The 19642-nt window shown below is 43.2% G+C and overlaps 1 long non-coding RNA gene across 1 annotated transcript; it reads left to right on the forward strand.

Annotated features, from left to right (window-relative positions):
• The first annotated feature begins 8551 nt into the window (after nucleotides 1-8551).
• LOC116573027 lies at nucleotides 8552-19261 on the forward strand. The gene is made up of 3 exons (XR_004278588.1): nucleotides 8552-8799; nucleotides 9297-9410; nucleotides 18658-19261. It is a non-coding gene; the product is annotated as an uncharacterized LOC116573027 (long non-coding RNA).
• The last annotated feature ends 381 nt before the right edge of the window (nucleotides 19262-19642 follow it).

The raw sequence follows: 19642 nt of genomic DNA on the forward strand, positions 1-19642 counted from the left end.
TTTGGTAATGTTGAAGTCCATTAAATTTCATAAGTAGTGTCTGATGAGAAAAGTAGTGATTTTGGATCAAAACAGGAAAGGGGTCAGCGGTCAGTTTCCAGAACGTGAAGGAAATCATGTAGCTCTTCATTCCAGGACTGCTATGTCTGACAGACCCATTGCAGACTGTTACCGCATGAAACAGTCTCACTCTTGGACAAATAACTGCGGTGTCCAGAGGAAACATCCCTCTTTTTTTCCTCATTGAGTCCCTTTTAGTCCTAATAAACTGTACCTCAGAAGGGTGTCTTGGGGTCTGATTTCACTCATCCTCTTATATACACGTTCTATCCCTCCATTGTCCCGAGGGAGCCGGCTTTCCCCTGGATAGCTCCAAACCCTTTGAAATTCTCTGGAGGATTCCTATGGGTCTCTAATGAGCACTGTTATAGTTTCCTCAGATTCTCTGGCGGGTGGAGAAGCCTCAAGGCAAAAAAGCCTTTCTTTTGCTAATTTTGACCGCTTTCATAATTTTGCTGAATATTCTATAAGCCAGAGTCTCTGTTTCTTTACTCTGCCTTCCAGTTGGAGGATAAAGAGTAACATTTCCTGGGTTGTGCTTTGTGGAATATCAGTTTTAGGCATTATTTACTTATTTATATCACTCAGCCATACGTACTTAGTTAACATCTACTACTGTGTGTTGGGTTCTGTGGTAAAAGATGAGAAGGAAGAGCCATAGGCCTTCCTTTCATGGAGTTCACCATTTAGTGAGGAGACAGCTATTAATGAAGTAATCATTATGTGTGAAATTTCTACGTGAGATTAGTTTCATACACAAAAAGTGTGTGGTGCTGTGAGAGCGTATGGGCCAAGGTAGGGGTTGGCAACTTTTTTCTGTAAGGGGCAAGAAAGTAAATTTTTTTAGTTTTGAGGGCCAATGGTCTTTGGTCTAACTGCAATTCTGCTGCTGCCGTATGAAAGAGGTCTTAAGACAACATGTATGCACATGAGCATGACTGTGTTCCAATAAAACTTCATTATGGACAATGAAATTTGAATCTTTTTTAGTTATTATATGTCACAAAATAGTATTCTTTGTTTGGATTTTCTTTTCAAACATTTAACGCAAAAATGATTCTTAGTTTGTGGTCTGTACAAAATAGGTTGTGGGTTGCATTTGGCCCATGGGCTGTAGTTTGCCAGCCCTTGCTCAAGGAGTTAGGGAAGACTTTCCTAAAGGAGGGATGTTTGATCTGAGATCCGAAATCTGAATAGGATAACTGGTAAGGTGGGGACTGTGTTCTCCAGGGGAAGGGAGTCATTGGTTGTAAGGGAACTCCAGAATATAGTGAACACTTCTACACTAAGAAATGTATCCATGCAACTGACCCTAGAGTCCCTGTAGTACTTTGATGTCAATATTTCCACAGATTTGTGTTTCTGTAGTGGGGGATCATTTAGGCTAGGGTTTGACATGACTGTTTTTGTAAACACCTAAGTGTGAACTTTCCTGGGGACAAGGCGGTGGACAATATGACTCCCAGAGGTCCCTGTGTGACATTTAATGATGGCATTGTAGCTGCAAGAGAATTGAATGTATTTACCAAATGCTCAGTGGGGAAAACAATAATTGTACATATTTAGCTGATGATGACCTAGAGCTTCTCTGGAGAGCTGTGAGATCCTGTTGATTCTCACTTCATAAAATGCTTATTTGGAAACCCTAATATCTGTGAGAGTTTGCCAAGTGCTGTTTCATTATGTGGGTGTTTCCAGAGCAGCCGAGTAAAAAGGGGGAAAATTTTGTCCTATATCTATATGTTTTGAGAAGTTTTGAGTTTATTACATCAGATATTTGGTTGGTAGTTTGAATTTTCCATCACTCATGCAATTATTTTGACTGTCTATATCCTCACCTTAAATGTGCACAGGAATTATTTCTCGACTTTTGTTTTGTTTTGTTTTGTTGGACACAGGGCAGTATCCTCCATCGAATTCTTTTAAAATTCTCTCCTTTAGTAAATCCAGAGAAAATTTTGACAAGTTCTTTTTGATGAGCACTTTTCCAGGTTTGTCCACCTCCTGGTCTGGGACTGCTGTCCTGTGACAGCCGCATGTCAGGATGCAAGGCACGCTGGTCTGAGTCTTGGGAGTTGGCTTGTCTGGGAAGCTGGTTGACATCAGGAAATGGAAAGTTGGAGGAACTCATTGTTGACTGCCACCAAGTAACCAAGTTTACTTTTTTTCTGCCTCAGTCTCTTTCTCTGTTTTCTGTGTCTTTTTAATTGCCACACCACAGCCTTGGATCAAAGCAAGAGGGAAATAAAATACAATTAGAGTCTCTGCTCCTTTGTGCAGTGCTGTTGCTGAGGTAAATAAATGATTTGGGTGATTCTGTGGCACTTTCCCATTACATTTGTAGAGGAAGCGGTGTTCATTATACATCAGAGCAATTTGCTATAAATGGTGTATTTATCTCATTTCCTCTAGTTGAGTTTTAAATCCTCAGTTGGCCTCCATGTAAATCTTGCTTAAAGCCATAGAACATGAAAGCTGATGGGGCCTTGCAAAGTCTCAGGCTGGGCTTTCCTGTTCTTAGAAAAGGAAACTGAGGTACTGGGGTTGTGGCAGAGCCAAAGTTAACTCCCGTCTCCCGATTCCCACTCTGGGGCTCTTTCAGGTGTAGCTTCCGTTTGCCACCCAGCACCTACCTGCAAGTCTTCTGATATGCTGTTGATGTTTTCTTTCTATTTAACAGAGACAGTGGCCCCACCAGACGAATTTCAAGACATAAGAGGGTTTCTCTCTCGACAGAATAAAGTAATGAGAACCTTCCTTCCATCGAGAAGGAGAGAGGTGCTAATTTTTATGAGAAAGAGACACAGGGCGTGCCATTTGACTAAACAGAAGAACGTGGGAGTGAGGATGGGGAGTATTTTACGGTAGCCAGATATATAGAGTGTCATAAACAAACTGAGCACAAGTAATAAAGAAACCGTTTTTGCTCTCTGTGTGTATATGGCTGGAGGGAAGGGTAACCAGTAAAGGATTTATGTGGACTGGTTGCTGGGCTTCTTTATGGGCTTGATCATTGGGTGTCTAAGTAAGGTAAGGCAGCAACAGGTGGGACTAAGGCAGGTGGAAAGGAACAGTTGAGCTTAGGCGCTTATTTTTTTCCTTTTAAATGAATCTGAGAAGAGGGTAAAGCCTTTTGTATGAACTTATGCTCCCTCAGCTTTAGTCTGAGGGAGTTGGTGTCCCTTTTTCACAAAGCACTTGTGAGCATACTCTGTACCTGGCACTGTGTCAAAAAGTTTAGGGGGGGGCGCCTGGGTGGCTCAGTGGATTAAAGCCTCTGCCTTCAGCTCAGGTCATGATCCCAGGGTCCTGGGATCGAGCCCCGCATCGGGCTCTCTGCTCAGTGGCGAGCCTGCTTCCCCCTCTCACTCTGCCTACCTCTCTGCCTACTTGTGATCTCTCTCTGTCAAATAAATAAATAAAATCTTTAAAAAAACAAAAACAAAACCAAAAAAACTTTAGAGGGTAGGTAGATCAAACACCCTGTCTCCAGATAGCTGAAAGGAATTGGTGATTATAAAACATGGACTTATCCATAAGATTGCCAGATAAAATATAAGATACCCAGGTAAATTTGAATTTTAGATAAACAATGAATATTTTTTTAGCATAACCATGCCCCAAATATTCCATGGGATATGCTGGGGGGTCTTGCATTTTTTTTAAAAAAATTTCTTTATTTACTTGAGAGAGAGAGAGAGAGAGAAGTGAGGAAAGAGAAGAGAGAGAGAGGGAGAGAGAAACTTCAGTAGACTCTGTGCTGAGCAAGGTCCCCAATGCTGGGCTCAATGGCAGGACCTTGAGATCATGACCTGAGCCAAAACCAAGAGTGGGCCGCTTAATCAACTGAGCCACCCAGACACCCTGGCGGGGTGTATGTGGGGTGTCTTGTATTTTTATTTACCAAACGTGGCACTTTTACTTGTAGATGGGTAACTGGAAGTTTATTATATGGTCTTTATTGAGATTAGAACCGGAATAGCTCTTAGAGATCATTTTAAACACTTTGCTTTAGATGAAGAGAATTTAGGCTTAGAGAAGGTAAGTGAATTGCTCGGTTCACACACCTGGCAAGTAGCAGAGCTTGGTCCTCTGTTTTCTAGCTTTCAGTATGATGTAGCACATTGATTGAATTAGTAGAATGAGCACCATGGACTGATGTGTTCAAGAAAGCTCTGGGGGAAGTCAGACTTGAGCTGAGTTTTAAATGAAGGTAAAATGGTTTGGGGAAGGCATTCTGGTGTAAGGGCAAATATAAGTAAAGGCGCAGAGACGGAAATAAATTGTTGTTCAACAAAGGAAGGAATGGGAACATGTCTCTGTGGGATATAGATCAGTCATTGGACCAAAGGATTCATGTGAGGGAGGAATGAAAACAGTGAGTATTGGAAAGGTAGATTAGATAGGAGTTAGATTTTATAGCCCCTTGGCTGCCAGTATAAGGATTTGGACTTTATTTGGAATGCCAAAGAAAGGAGATCCTAAAGGTTTTTGAGTGGTTAAGTAAGCTCTATGCCAATTTCCAAAACAATTTTGAAAGAAAGGGAGCTGTTTTAAGCATTTGAAAAGCAATTTTTGAAAGTCCCTAGGGATGGTCACTCATATACTTTACACTTCTCCTGGGGAGGAAGAATAGTGATATCCCAGTGCTCTGTAGAAAATGAGCTAATGGTAGGACATGATGGGAATTCGCCGCTATGATTAGAATCACAATTCTGGTGGGGGAGACTGAAATTGGGGACCTCTGTCTGTGGTGTGCGTGTGTTCCAAGTGAAATTACCACTTAAAGCTTCTCGAGCAGCATGATCCAATAGGTAGATAAAAACCCTTGTCACAAAGGAATTGAGTTCAACGCCAAAGGAATATCTTGATGACTGGTCTGATGAACAAGTGGGATTCTATTTGAAATCCTTGGAAGAAGGAAATTGGTGGTGAGAAATTTGAGAAATTAATGGACAGGGAGGTCCATTGGCAGTAAATGTACAAAGAAAGCCAGTGACTCTTGGGTAAGTAAGTCTGATTGATTTAGTAGCCAGGAAGTAAATCTCCTACAGTTATAGGTGGAAGTTCATTAAACTTAGATGAGTAGAAGGATCTCTAGTAGAGAAGCAGACCAGCATCATTTTCACCTAGTCCTAAAGGGTCCAAGTCTTGTCAATCTTTAGGAGGAGTTGAGGAGTAGACTGACCTAAGGAACCATTAAGTCCCGCTTTTACCTAATTACCTAATTACCTAACCTCTAATTCTTCCTATAAACTAGCTGAAAGGATGAAATTATTTTGAGTGAAGTAAACATTAATTATTTTATCAAAATTAAAAGATTTGAGAAAGGCCGATGTGTCCAGGAGACACGGCTAAAGAGGATGAGTTTTCATAGAACTTTTAACAGAGATGGAAGATCCTTGCTTTCTTGGTGAAGAGAGCAGAGGGCTCGCTATCTGGTAGTTGAGCAGAGGGGATCCCTGGGAGTTGAGTGTGAAGTCTGGAGCCCACCAACTGTGATGATGTCACCATTTTCCCGGAGGAGACACCATTTCCCATCATCCTCACGTGACACCGAAACCTAGGTGTTCTCCATTTCCAATTCTGTCTCACTCTGTGGGAACTGTGCTCCGACGTGAAACTTTGCATGTCCAGATGACCTACTTTCCCTGGGGAATAGTCCGCGGTGGTTGGTAAAGGCAGGGGCCCTGCTGGGAACCAGGAATGTGAAGAGATTCACACACAGAACAGGTTGCAGCTCATGTTCTACTCTGGAAAATACGTGGCTTTTCTCAATCCTGGAGCTAACGCTAAGGGATAAACATAAGACACCCCATTGCTGAGGAACGTCCCAAACTGAACTCCTGAGAGTCGGCATCTGCACGTAATTACTTGGGGCACATCATTTTTTTATGGGTGCTCACTTAGTAAAGCATTTACATTTACATTCACAGCTCATTAGGTTGCTTGTGAATTTGATTTGAACATTTTAAGTGGGATTGTTTTTAATCTTTGGAGGCACTATAAACCCACAGTCACGCTCAACTGCCACAGACTGTTGGAAGGAAAACCATATAGCTAGTTTGTTTTGCTTCCTAGGAGGAGTTTTATAAGGTAAGGGCTGAACTGACCAAGAATATTCTAAGGGGAATTTTTTTTCTTTTCTTTTTTTTTTTTTCTGAGCCCAGGGCTTATGGAACTATTCTGATCAAAAGTAAGTTACTTGAATCTCTGATGGAGAAAAAACAAAGTGAAACGTGACTTTCGAATTGTTATAAAAAAATCATAAAATAACAGATCTTTCAACCAGATGTTTAATTTTAAAATAGCAAACATTGCAGACTTTCTAGAGACTGTCAATGGTTTGAAAAACCAATTCATTCTCTTCCCTTGGGCTCTTGCATTGCCTGGTAATGAGCTCTGTTGGTCTTTAGCAAGGCAGTCGCTATCAGCAGCGCATTTAGAAGTGTACCATCTAATGAAAAAAAAAATTTTTTTTTAGGAAAACAGATACATTTTGCAATTTATTCATGTTGCCAGGTGTTCCTTAGCTGTGCACTTTGGGGCTCGAGTTAAGTGCCTGCAGTTTTCCTTTTTCATGGGAAAACTATAAAATGAGAGATTTGCTGTTGTGCCCTGCTTAATGAAGACAGTTCCTCCTTGAGCGTCTGCAGGCATGTTTGATTTTAAATTCAAATGCAATGTCAAGGAGACCTTTTCTCGCCTTGATACATCAGTGTGGGTCTTAGTAGAATGGGTGGTACATGGAATAGGTACGTATGGCAGTCTGATTTTCAACATGTGGTAGGAAAAAACCAGTTAATCGCTTGTGACCTTGGAAATAACTGGTTAGATGTGATTAGTGTGTGTTTGGATAATCAAGCAGTGAGAGAAGTTCTGGAACAAATGCTCTCCAGAGCCTCTTACCCCAAGGCACCTTTTTTTTTTTTTTTTGGTGCAGTTTTCACTAAGATAACTTATTGATATGATGGTTATTAAGAAAAAGAAAAAAGGCATTGGAGAGAGCAATGTCAAGGATCTGTCTGCGTATGCTAGACTGAAACCACAAGTCACCAGGAGAAGGAGAAGTTCAAGTCTCTTCCTCCTCTTCCCTACCAGCCCCCAGGGCAGGTCCCACCTTCTAGCCAGGTCAGCCCTATGGAGCAGCCCTCCCCTAGGGTCTTAACTTTCAGTTGCTCAGATGCTCTCCCTCTGGCTCTGCATCTGGTTTCTCTGGTCCCTAGATTTGCACAAAATCCTCTGACAATTGAGATTTTTCACCACCCTACCTACCTCTTTCAATCAACCCTGGCCATTTTCTCCCCATAGGAGTAGTTACTGTCCAGACGCTCTCTGGAAGACTGTCCCCAAGGCTCTGAACGTCCCAGAACTCAATAAAGAGATTACAGCTGAGACTTGCACCCATGTAGTGCAGGTCACTCCCCCCACCCCCGACCCGCCCTGCCCTGCGCCAGAAGCCCAGCTACTTCAGTAAGGGATTGCTATGGTCGTAATGTTTATGCTTAAGGTAAAAATCCTAACCCCCAAAACAATGGTATTAGGAAATGAGGAAGTGACGCCTTTGGGAGGTGATTGGGTCACGAGGGTGGCACCCTCATGGATGGGATTACTGGCTTATAAAAGAGGCTCCAGATCCAGATCCCTAACTCTTCCACCATGTAAGGACACAGCAAGAAGATTCCCGCTGTGAACCAGGAGGAGGGCTCTCACCAGAAAGGCGATCGAGCTGGTGTCTTGGATCTCCGACTTCCCAGTCTCCAGACCTGTGAGAAATAAATTTCTGTTGTTGATAAGCCACGGTCAGTGATGTTTGTTATAACAGCCTCAACAAGTAACACAGGGTTTCTTAATATTAAAGACCCTCTAGGATCTGGAAAATGCTCGAGATAAAATTCCTGTTTCAGCTGGACTCTGGATTATAGACATTAACCAGCTCCTCAAAGGCATTTGGAAAGAGCAAGTATGTTTAGCTGTGGCAATTGGTGGACTTCGTATCAAGCACTGCGCGCCTCTGGGAGGTGCCATTCTCAAGATTCAAATATGAATGGTGCCACCTAGAGTTGTGTTATGTGGTGGCCCTGGTGCCTAGATGTACCTGGCAGGTACATTTGTTAAATGTCTTATGTAATAGATTCCAAGTATCTTGACAGGCCCCATATTCCCCATAAAGCCTAGCAAAATGCTTTGCACAAAGCACATATTTAATAACAATTGATTGAAAGAATGAATTTGGATATGCTATGAGCAGGAAAAATACAACACACAAAATAAAATATAAGAGCAAAAGAGGAGAGGAAATTGACTTTATTTTCTCTCCACACAACATTTGGAGGCAGAGGACCTAGATTCAGGCTATGGCTCTAATATTTACCAGCTGTGTGCCCTCAGTGTCCTTATCTATCAAATGAACGTAGTAACAATTGAGTTTCCTACCTCAGACGGTGGTTGTGAGACGCAGATGACATGATAATTATGTAGCAGTTACCTCATGAGGATATTTTCCCAGCTTAAAATGACCCGCTTTGCTGCTGGCCCCAGCTCTCCATCCCCAGGAACGGGTCCCTGGCAGTCATGTAGTAGAATGTGATGCAAAGTCTTCTTGAAAATAAGGAACTGGATCAGCACTGAGCATTCGACCCCACTTGGGCCTCTCTGAATCTCTGCCCTGGGAATTTGGAGAGAGGCACGTGGGAGTCAGTCTCCGTCATCTGAGAGAGAAACTTCAAAACCCAACATGTGAGGGAGAGACAGTGAGTGGTGGGGTGGGGGGTGGGGCAAAGGGAGAGAGAGAGTAACAGACTCCCTGCTGAGCAGGAAGGCAGACTCTGGGCTTGATCCCAGGTCCTGTAGATCATGACCTGAGCCCAAGGCAGATGCTTAACCCACTGAGCCACCCATGAGCCCCGCATTTCCACATCCTTAAAATAAACTCCCATTTTATACCCCAGCCAACTCAAGCTGGGTTTTGCTTCCTTCAGTCAAAGCCCTAAAGGATTTTGTGATGTATTTTCTTCTTTTCTTTCTTTAAATTAACATACAATGTGTTATTTTGGTGACATATTTTCTAATATAATAATTTTTACTCATTGGTTTAAGTATAGTTTGATAGCTCCTCAACCTCATCAGAGATTTCTATATTTTAAAATTAATAGGAATAGGGGGTCTGTATCTGACAGTGTTGATCAGATGCCCAGAATTTCTAGTTATGCCACCGTCTCTTCTTCTCTCTCAAGGTAACAAACATCCCAAACCCAGCCTCCGTCTCCATGGTGATCAGGAAGTGCCCTCCCCCACCCCCTACCCCCTCTTTCTCTTTGGTGAGGGCCACACAACATCCATGAGTAGAGGTGAGCGGTATGAGGAATTAATACTATCAGGGAGCATCAGGAGAGGAACCTGGCCATTGCAGCTCCTTTTTATGCAATTAATGGCTTTTGTTTCTGCCTACCTTTTTTCCAGTGCGGCAGAGCAAGGTGCAGAAAGCCACTACAGAAAATTAGCTATAATTTAGGTAGTATCGCGAATGCCCTGTCAGTCACTTGATTATGTGATTGAAAGGAACATTTCATTTGGAGATTTGCAATTTTCTGGTGCTATTGGCATTACACAATTACGTTTCCTGTCATTTATCACATTGTGGAATACCAAGACAAATTCGCTTCTCCTTACATTTATCATATTACTGGGAAATATAGAGACAGATTTAGCCAATTGCTTTACATCAAATGATGCCCCTTATTAGCTGGGGACGTTCAGCTGCTTTTTTGTTCCAAGATCTCTCTTGAACATATTCTGCACCAAGAGGATTCCACTCCCCAGCCCCGGATTACTTTGAAATTGAGATTTTTCCCTTAACTACAGCTCTGCTTTCCAAAAGGAAGAGCTGAGGCCTATCTGCTTCGTGCAGCAGGTGCCCTGAGTGAATGGAGACTGTCAGTGCGGCAGAGGGGCTCCCTGCTCCTTGGGAGTCTAGGCATAATGCTGAGGAGGTGGAGATCTAGGCAGAAGGTTGGATTAAAGCTTTAGCAACGGACTTGCTATGGTCATATTTCGAGCTCCTTAAAAAAAAATGTAGCTTTTAAACGGAAGTAACAAATAGTTAATTGCGGCAGCAGGTAGAGAGCCTGTGGGGGCCTTGCCCAGAAGAAATTTTCTGCAGGCGGTTAGGTGCTCTTTAGTCCATGGACTGCCCTTGATTTTTCTTTTCTTGATAGAGATGGTATTAAAAATAATTCAGTCTCTGTCCCTTGGCTTAATTGAGCCTTTCAAGTAGTTTGTATGTATTTTAGAGCTGCCTCAGAAGCTCGTACTTGTCAGAAATACATAGACTGCCCAAACCCAGCCTAAGCTTATAGCACCGTACTATCTGGCCCCTTAGGAATCTACATTTTATTTTATTTTTTAAAGATTTATTTGTTTTATTTTAGAGAGAGAGTAAGCACGAGTGGGGGGAGGGGTAGAGGGAGAGAGAAAATCTCAAGCAGACTCCCCACTGAGCGTGGAACCTGATGTGGGGCTCGATCCCATGACCCTGAGATCGTGATCTGAGTGGAAATCAGGAGCGGGACGCTGAACCCACAGAGCCACCCAGGCGCCCCATAGAATCTACATCTTAAATTCTAGAGGTGGTTTTGTTGAGTACACTAAACCACTTGGTTGTGTCCTCAGGTGCCCATTAGAATAACCCAGGGAGATTTTGAAACTTCTGATATCCTGGCTGTACCTTTAACTGATTAAATCAGAGTCTTTGCTATAGGACTCAGGTATCAGATGTGTGATTGTGTCATTGTAGCAGCCGTGCTTGGGAACCCTGGCACCGAGCTTTAAGAAAGTCACCAAGAAGAGGCAAGATGCTTGGATTCCAGTTCTCATGGTAGCATGCCAAGACTCGTCTGGGCTCCTACGACTTCCAGAGGACTGGGTTTGGGGCCATGGAGAACCATGACCTCTCTGGTGCTGTTTGTGGTCTGAAAAGAGCTGGTCTAATCTCCTGGGGGAGGTGGGTTTGGTCAGGGCCATGCCTCCGGGAGCTGGAATGGAAGTCAAGACAATGAATATCAGGGGTGGGGTAAGCAGAAATACACTCCGTGACCAGGCAGCTGTCACATACCCACAAGGCTTAGGATTGTTCGTAAATTCCACACTGTCTCTGCTGATGGGGCCGGGGCTCCTCCATTGCTGCCCCACTCAGTTCTTGGTTAAGACTAAGGTTATTTGAGCCTTTATGCTGTAGAGAATCAGTGTCTCCAGCTGGGGAAAGTCAGGACGGATTGCTGCTGCTGTATGCCACCCTCAATTTGAACGTTGTTTCCTAGTCCCCTTGGTGCACCTCTAAGACACAGAGCAGTGACACAGAGTCCAGAGACATGATAGCTGGTAGACCCACTATCTTTGTAGACGTCCTCTTGGGTGACATTGGATAAGTAGTTTACCTCTGTGAATTCCAGTTTCTATGTTTTCAATGGAGTTAGTAGGCCTTGGGTTTGAGGCAAGAGTGAGACCCCATAATATTTAAAACTGCCATTAAATAAAAACAAGACATCCTCTGTTTCATTGTCCCCACTGCTTTGAGGTACTCTGTTCTATTAAAACAATTTAAATACAAAATATTTGCCCAGTCTTGTACATTTCTGTGCCTCCCCCCTTTATATTTTTATTTTATTTTTAAAAATTATTATTATTTTTTTAAATAAACATATAATGTATTTTTAGCCCCAGGGGTACAGGTCTGTGAATCGCCAGGTTTACACACTTCACAGCACTCACCATAGCACATACCCTCCCCAGTGTCCATAACCTCACCACCCTCCCCCCCTTTAAAAAAGAGTCTCCAGTTAGCCCCATCCTTTCTATGCTTTCAGGCCTGGGGCTTTGTTGATGCCAAATCAAGACTTTGGGAAAAGTACATTATTATTGGTCTTTGCCTTAGTGACTCAACTCTGAACAATTGTTGGCCTTTTCACTCATTCAGGAAACTTGTATTAAACTCTTATGTCTCAGTTACTGTGCTAAATACTGGGCACGTGGAGATGAAAGGGACTTCTTGCTCTGAAAAAGCATGCAGTACTGCAGCCTGGTGTGTGTGTGTGTGTCCCAGCTGGGGAGGAGGCAGAGTCTGTAAAAGTTAGTCTTTTAGGTATTTGTCTGGGGCTGACCCTACAACATCATAGAATAACAGCTTTATACTGCTTCACGTCTTCTCACACACCAGATTTCATCTCAATGCTGAGCACAATCAGGAGGGAGCATGAGTTCCACACAGGGGACTCAAGGCTCAGGTAAACGACATGAATCACTCCAGTGAGTAGCAGAGGCAGGACTCGCATTCAGGATCCCTGACTCTGGGTCTGATGTACTTGCGACCCACCGTGCAGCCCCAGAGCTCAGCTGTCAAACACAACCTTCTACCCGCGCACGTGCGCACGCACATCCACACACAGAGTTCTCAGCATCAGGGTTGAATGAAGTTGTTAGCAAGCCATTCTGTGTGTTTCTCACCATTCAGCATTTTAAAGGGGAGGGGGGCCCTTCCCAGTTGTGAAAATTGGTGCCAATTTTCACAACTGCTATGGGTGCTTAGGATGACAGATCTAGGTTTTTGTTTCCCAGCGAGATGGTGTTCTTGTGGCAGCAGCTAGGGTCCATCCAGGGTTCAGTGTGGCCATCTGGCCCCTCGTGTGGGCGTCGCAGTCTGCAGCAACAGGTGCAGGAACCCTTGCCAGGGGTGAAGTTGGAACTTCCTCTCTCTAAGGAATATTGCCTGCCAGTGAGGTGATTACTTGTTCCTGCTAATTGAATTCTGAACTTTAAAGTAGAGGTTCTGACTTAGGTTAACGTGACATGGACCAATTTAAAATTTTAACTTAAAGGAAAAAAAATGGCAATGAACCTCAGTGCTTGAAATGTGGCAGACTAAATTCCTCTGGGCTGGGGCCAATTTTCACAACTGCTATGGGTGCTGGCCTCCTGCAGAGCTGTCATCAGCGTGCCCTGCTTGTCACCTTGGCTAATGCAAAAGGCTTACGTTACTGTAAGGCAGGAAATTATTTCCGTCAATTTCATTCTGTGGGTATCCTTTCCCGAAATTTCCATGCTTAGTTCTAAGCTGTTTACTTAAAAATAATTTTTGATATTTTTACTTACTGCCTTTGGGTAACAACAGTCATAAGTAACGTTCACAGAATGCTTTCTATGCATTGGTCAGGACTCTAAAGAAAGGTGTACTTACTGATGTCAGTCTTCAGAACTACGCTGGGAATCAGGCATGATTTTTCTCCATTCGGCAGTTGAGTTAGCTGATAGCCACAAATTGGTCAAGTAATTTTCCTAGAGTCATGTAGAGCTAGGAAGGTGGAAGACAGGCAATGGATCCTGGGGGACTGGCTTTGGCGTCTCCGTGTTGAGCCTCTCAGGGTATGGGACAGTCCCTGGGTGATTTCTCCTGCTGAGGATGTGTGGTGGGGGGTCAAGGTCAGTCTGCACGCCACAGTGTTTTGAAACTTTAGTGGTGACAGGCTGGAAAGCATCTGGCCTGAGTTGGCCTAGTCCCTCTATGCCTACGATACAAATGTCCCATACTGGATACCATTTAAGACCAAATAACCCAGGCTGTGGGGGAGGAATTAAGTGAGTCTCACAGGGGTCCAGACTGCCATCAGCTTCTCCTCATACCCCTTGGTGCAGTTAGGGCAGACCTGAAAGAACAGAAATTCTCAGTCTTAAGCATCCCAGGGAGGGGTTAACATTGCTCCCCCAGACAAAAGTGAGAAGGAAGGAGCAGTTCTGATGTGGGTGAGTAGGCTGCCCTTCAGAAAGTCAAGTGAGGGATTCCATGACAAGTCTGCCCCTCTACAATGATGGTGAGATATTTTCTGTGGGTATCTTTCTCTTTGTGCTGTTAGGTTAGGACTTGTGTCATACTTGGAGTGGAACAGGAAACATGAGTGTATTCTTCCTTGAGGCCAAAGTGTTGACAGTCGCTGTGGCCACCGGTAGGGAACTGCTTGCCTTGTGAAGGCACGGCTGGGAGCCGGTGTCTGGAATGACTAGCGTCTCAAGGGGCCGTGGTCTCGGGAGGATCTTCTCTTGTTGAGTTCTTGCTCCACCTGGAGTGACAAGGATCATCAGGACTCGGACTAGAATGCTAGCAGACACCTCTAGGGATTCTTGAACCAATCGAGGGTGGAAGGCCCAGGGGAAGATGGGAACTTCCCATTAACTTGGAGATGGTGATCTTGGAGTATTTTCTGTTGCTGTAAGTATGGCACTGTTTATTTCACAAAGTAGTGCTAACAGGTCTTTCTTTCCCTGGAGTGGTTTGGGGGTGGCAGGAGTGGACTCATAGGGAGGGTAGGGGCTTAGTGGGCTCCTTAGCTGGAATTCATGGACCTCTATCGTAATTGCTAGAACTGAGTTATGTGCCAGAGAGTTAAGGGTCTAAGGAGAGTTAAGACTCCCACAACAGAAACAGTGTCTCTCTATAAAAGTACATTCTTCACAAGGAATTTTTTTTTTGTGTGTGTGTTCCTTTAGCCTCTGATCTAATTTAAAACATTGTTACTATTATTTATTTATTTTAAAAGGAAACCTGGTTGTAAGGCTCTAAGTGAACTCTACTTGCTAGTTGGTGGAGGGCTTTGGAGAAGTGAATGATGATTTGGAGTTTCTAGTTCTTACCTATAAAATGGTGGAAATAAGATCTCCCTCATGGATGACTGGGAATGTTCAATCTCAGCATGATCTTCAGCTGAAAAGAATCTTCGTCCATAATTGGGAGCAACTTCATTCTAGACAGAAGCCTTTGTACTTTGGTCTCATTTGCTCCATCTCCATCCTAAATGCTGTCTCTTTACCCTGACAATCCAAACTGGTTCAGTTAGACACAAAGATGTCTCTGAAGGCCACGGGGCTGTTAATGCCCAGGTTTAATTAAATGACAAGTCCAATTTCGATGATACTGAATTACTTGTGGGAAAAGTGCCAAACCTGGAGTGAGTTTAATTGAATCCAAGTGTTACGCTGTTTATTCATCACCTACTGAATGACTGTGTGCGTGTAAGGATAAGTAATCATACATTAAAAACTATACAAATACAGTGTATCAGTACATAGAGAAGTCAACTTAGAGCGTCATTTCTATGTGTGCTGAGTCTGTTTCACTGTTCCCATGTCAAACTGTGGGTGGCAGCAGAGACTTGGAAAATGTATTCTGTGCAATTCAAGTTACTTTTTCAAGGTATATCAAGGGTAAGGAAAAGATTGCGCTAAGTAATAAGTAAATTGGAGCTTTAGTTTGAACTACAACTGGCATTACTGTATAATTTCATCTCATTCTTGCGGTCAAAAGTGGTGAAAGAAGGCTGTGGTCTGGGACCCTCACTGACCTGTCTTTCAAACAGGCTTTCCATTATTTGGCGCTAATCACCTTCCTTTTTACCGGAGAGCAGAGGCCCTCTCCGTAGAACACCTTCTTTTTGATGGTGCCTTGTCGCTCACATCTCATCAGTTGGCTTCCAGCTTCCTTTGGAACCAGGGTATGTCCTGAAGTTGCACTACTGTACTGAACTTGGCCTGGTCCTTGAATTCATTGTGCACACGTCTGTCCCCCGCTGATGTGGGCAGTGACCAAGGTCTTCACAACTCACAGGATCAGAGAGCTCATGTGACTTTGTCTGTACCTGACAGGTGTCCTTTTGACTTGGCCTTTAGTTCCAGGATGGGAGCAAAGAGGGAAACTGGACAAAGGCCCACTTTCCACCCACTAAGTATTTCTCCTTGAGCCACGAGCGAGCAGGGAATGTCTTCACGAATGGTGGTGGGGTGAGGGAGAATTGAGAAAAAGGAAGAACAAAAGGGAGACAAGGTTGTGTACTGCTATGTATATACTATGATACCATTTATGTAAAATGGTGTCTCTATATGTGGCATGTACATAAAGGAATCAGAAGAAAAAAGGTTATAGTTTGTACTGTAAGGGTGCTTATGATCTATTGTTTGGTGAAAAAGGCAGCTTTCATATTAAGTGTAGGAACCTACTTGTGGAATATCAAATGACTAAAGTCTTATAAATGTATAAATATATGCAAATGCATTTAGATGAATGAAGATGTAGGTCTGAAAAGGTGCATATCAGCCTTACATCATGCCTTTTGGGATTGAGGGAGAGATGGAGGAAGGTGTTTGTGGTGGTGCAGGGGAGGTGATTAGCTCTTTGTAGAATTTCAGTAGAGTTTCACCTTGTAAACACTTATGGATTGGTTTTAGCATTTGAAAACCTCCCACTGGGAAGGGGAAAAAAACCACTCAGGTGACTTGTGACATAATTCAATGCATGCTTCTCTTCCCAGTCTAAGATGCTTGAAAAGACTGCTTGAAAACAGGCTGTTTCCCTGATGGAGAGATATTTTTTCCTAAAAACCAAATGAGTCATCATGGGCTGATTCAAAGATCTTTCAATTTCAATTATTATGCCTGAATTTTCAACATCAGGTTGGGTTGTACATAATTATTTGTCTTTAATGACTACACATGTTAAGAAGGTATTTATTGATCATTTTGCTATTTATTTCTCCAGATACAATTCTTTTCATTCTATGATTAGCTATGTTTCCATGGCAGTATGTGAGGCATTTCTAGGCAGGCTTAGGACAGACAAATAAGAGCTTATGGGTAACTCATGACCACTCAGATCGTTTGATTTTGAGCTCCCATCAGCTAAACTCCTCTCTCCTTCTCTACCTCCCTACTTCCCTCTCTTCTTCCTTCGCTCCCTTGCTCAAATATTTATTGAGCACTTACTATAAGCCAGGCACTGTGCTAGATCTCAGAGGTAAAAGACTCTGCTTGGCGCTCTCCTGGCCACATCTGGGGGTGAAGTTGGGGTACTCATTCTCTCCTTTGTGGCCTCACAAATGTTGCCCCTATAGCTAAGACCCTGAGGTCCATCTCTGTTCTTGGTCTGGCCATGCTGTTACTTCTTCCATTTCCACAGCTGAGGACATGCTTGTGCTCTGCCTCCTTGCGGGGTCCTGCCCTGTTAGGGGAACAGGGTGTCTTCTCCTCCTAGTGTTGGAGAGTTCTTCCTAGGTCCACAGACCACTCTGATTCACCACCTCTGTGATCCTGCACACACATTCATTACCTTTTCACTCTTAGACACTCATTAAATTTTATGTATATGATTTTTTAAATAAAAGATTTATGTCTGTACTTTTTTTTTTTTCCTTTCCCCTCTCTGGAATACTATTAGTGTATTTTATCAGCAGAGCAGCTGACAGGGGCTCTGTTTGTTTCTTTACCAACTGACCTTTCTTTCATTCAATTCTTTATTCCCCAGGTCAGAAGGTAAGACTTAGGGATTAGAGAAATTTGGTATTAGAGGACATTGTTTTGCCTTTGTAATCCACGGGCTTGTCCTAAACTGGCATCCTTTAATTTTCCCTTTCATTGGAGAACAATACCTCTGTGCACTTCCAATTTTCTCTGCTGGTGGAGTTCAGAGAATGGGGCTGAAAGGAAAAGGCTACGGGGAAGAGAGGAGAATTGGCTGTAGCTTTGAGGATGGAAGGATTTGGATTTTAGGCTACTTTAAATTATAAATAAAATAGTATCAGTGACTTCCATCTAAAAACTCGACATGATTCTGGGAAGAGAAAGGACAGAGTATTTATTCCCTCTGGAGACTCACTATTGCTAGTCTACCAAATGTTATTCAAGCGCTATTTCTGAGTAGGCTGCTGGAGTTCTGGGCTTCGCCCACATGGATGCTCTGGGTTCTGTGAGATCTCTGTTGCCTGCGGAAGCACTGGTGACTCTGTAAGGGGACCAGGTAGCTAGATGGAGAGCTTGAGCAGACGTTCAAATTCAGGCTTTCTCCCTTTCCATCCTGTCTTGTCCCCCTTCCAACAGGTTAGCTCCAGTTTGTAAATTAATCCTGAGTCCAGAGAAAGTAAAAAGGCCATTGCACATTTTCCAGCCAGGAGTGATGTGAGCAATGTCTTCTATGGAATTCCAAAGGCAATATTTCTAAGGAGGTGGTAGCAGAGGAGGGTGTTGGCATGACAGCGGGAAGGGAGGAGGATATAAAAGAGGCTAGAGATGGGTGGACGGAAGCATATGCACTCTTCTGGGAGAAAGGCTAGATTATTTTTCTCTTTCCAGGACTGTCGTGAACATGGTCTCAGAGAGAATATCTTTCTCGAATAATGTTCTTTAAGGCACTTCTTGTAGTTCTTAAAAGAAATATTACAATTTCTTGAGCATTTATTCCCAATTGAGGATGGCAGATTTAGGTCCACGTCTTGAGCTCAACCTCAGTTATGTGCTCATTGAGTACAAAGGCAGATGGGTTTGCCTGCATTATTTAAATTGTGATCTCTCCCTCAATGTCTCTCTCTGCTAAGTGCGTGTAGTTGGATTTGCACATGCTAAATCTGTATTGGATGCATTTCCACTTTAATCAATTACAATGTGATCGTCATTTCAATTTTGGGGCAATGATTGGCCCCTTTGAGAGTTTGTGGAAAGCTGTATACCTTTTCTCTAGAAAAATGAACCTACGCAGCTACATAAACAAAATCTGGTTTATAATTTCAGGGCATCCATGGCCCATTTGTAGACTCTAAGGCTGGGAATGGTGTCATGTCAAAAGAGGGAAAAAGCTTTTTTCCATTTGGCTCAGAGAGAGTTGAGGGAGCAGATGGAGCGTCTCAGCAATGACAGAAGCTAAAACAGCAGAGAAATAGGGTTAAAGCATATTGGCAGCTCTGAAGACCTGAGAAGCAGCCTGCTGCCAGGGACCGCAAGTGCTGGGGAAGCTGAACCCCGGGACGTCTGGACATGCATGATCTAGCAGTGACCCTATTTCTGCAACCGAAACCAAACCAAAATAAAATCCTGCTATAGCCTGTTGTCCACCACGTCCTGTTTTTATGACCACAAGTATAATGTTGTGACAATGGGGGAAGGAAAATCATGGAGGAGTTTCCCTAGCACTTACACCACAGTAAAATAAGAAGGAACGATTTGTCTGAGTCCCGGTAAAACTAAGTGAAGCCTGAGCTAACACATTTTGGATTGGTCTTGGGGCCTTTGATATTTCCCTGTAGATGGTTTTACTAAGGGTCCAGATGTTACTTCATCACCATTGTTAAAAAAGTCACAGCTATTTCTTATTTCTCACATTGTTCTTTAATTTTGTTTCTAAGATTAAAAAAAAGTGTGTGCTCCTTCTTTAATTTAATTGCAAGACAAGAAATATTCATGTTGTTAAAGAAAGAATCGAACATTCCAGAAAGAAGTTGCCATCCGTGGAGAGCTCAAACAAGAGAGAAACACCGAAATATCCAGGGCTTGCTGGAACTTTTTTCAAGAGAGTACCTAGGAATCACATTCCTAGGGAAAACTATTTGAACTGTTAATAATAAATCATATAGTCAACCTCCCCAATTCAAGGGAAGAGTGCCATCTATGACCTGTAGGCAGTATCTGGCTTGCAGTTGGGTAGCTACAACACAGACTGTCTGGCGCACAAAGGCTAAAATGTTTACTATCTGGCCCTTTATAGAAGAAGTTCTCCAAC

Source organism: Mustela erminea, chromosome 14, assembly GCF_009829155.1.
Source record: "Mustela erminea isolate mMusErm1 chromosome 14, mMusErm1.Pri, whole genome shotgun sequence".
Lineage (NCBI taxonomy): Eukaryota > Metazoa > Chordata > Mammalia > Carnivora > Mustelidae > Mustela > Mustela erminea.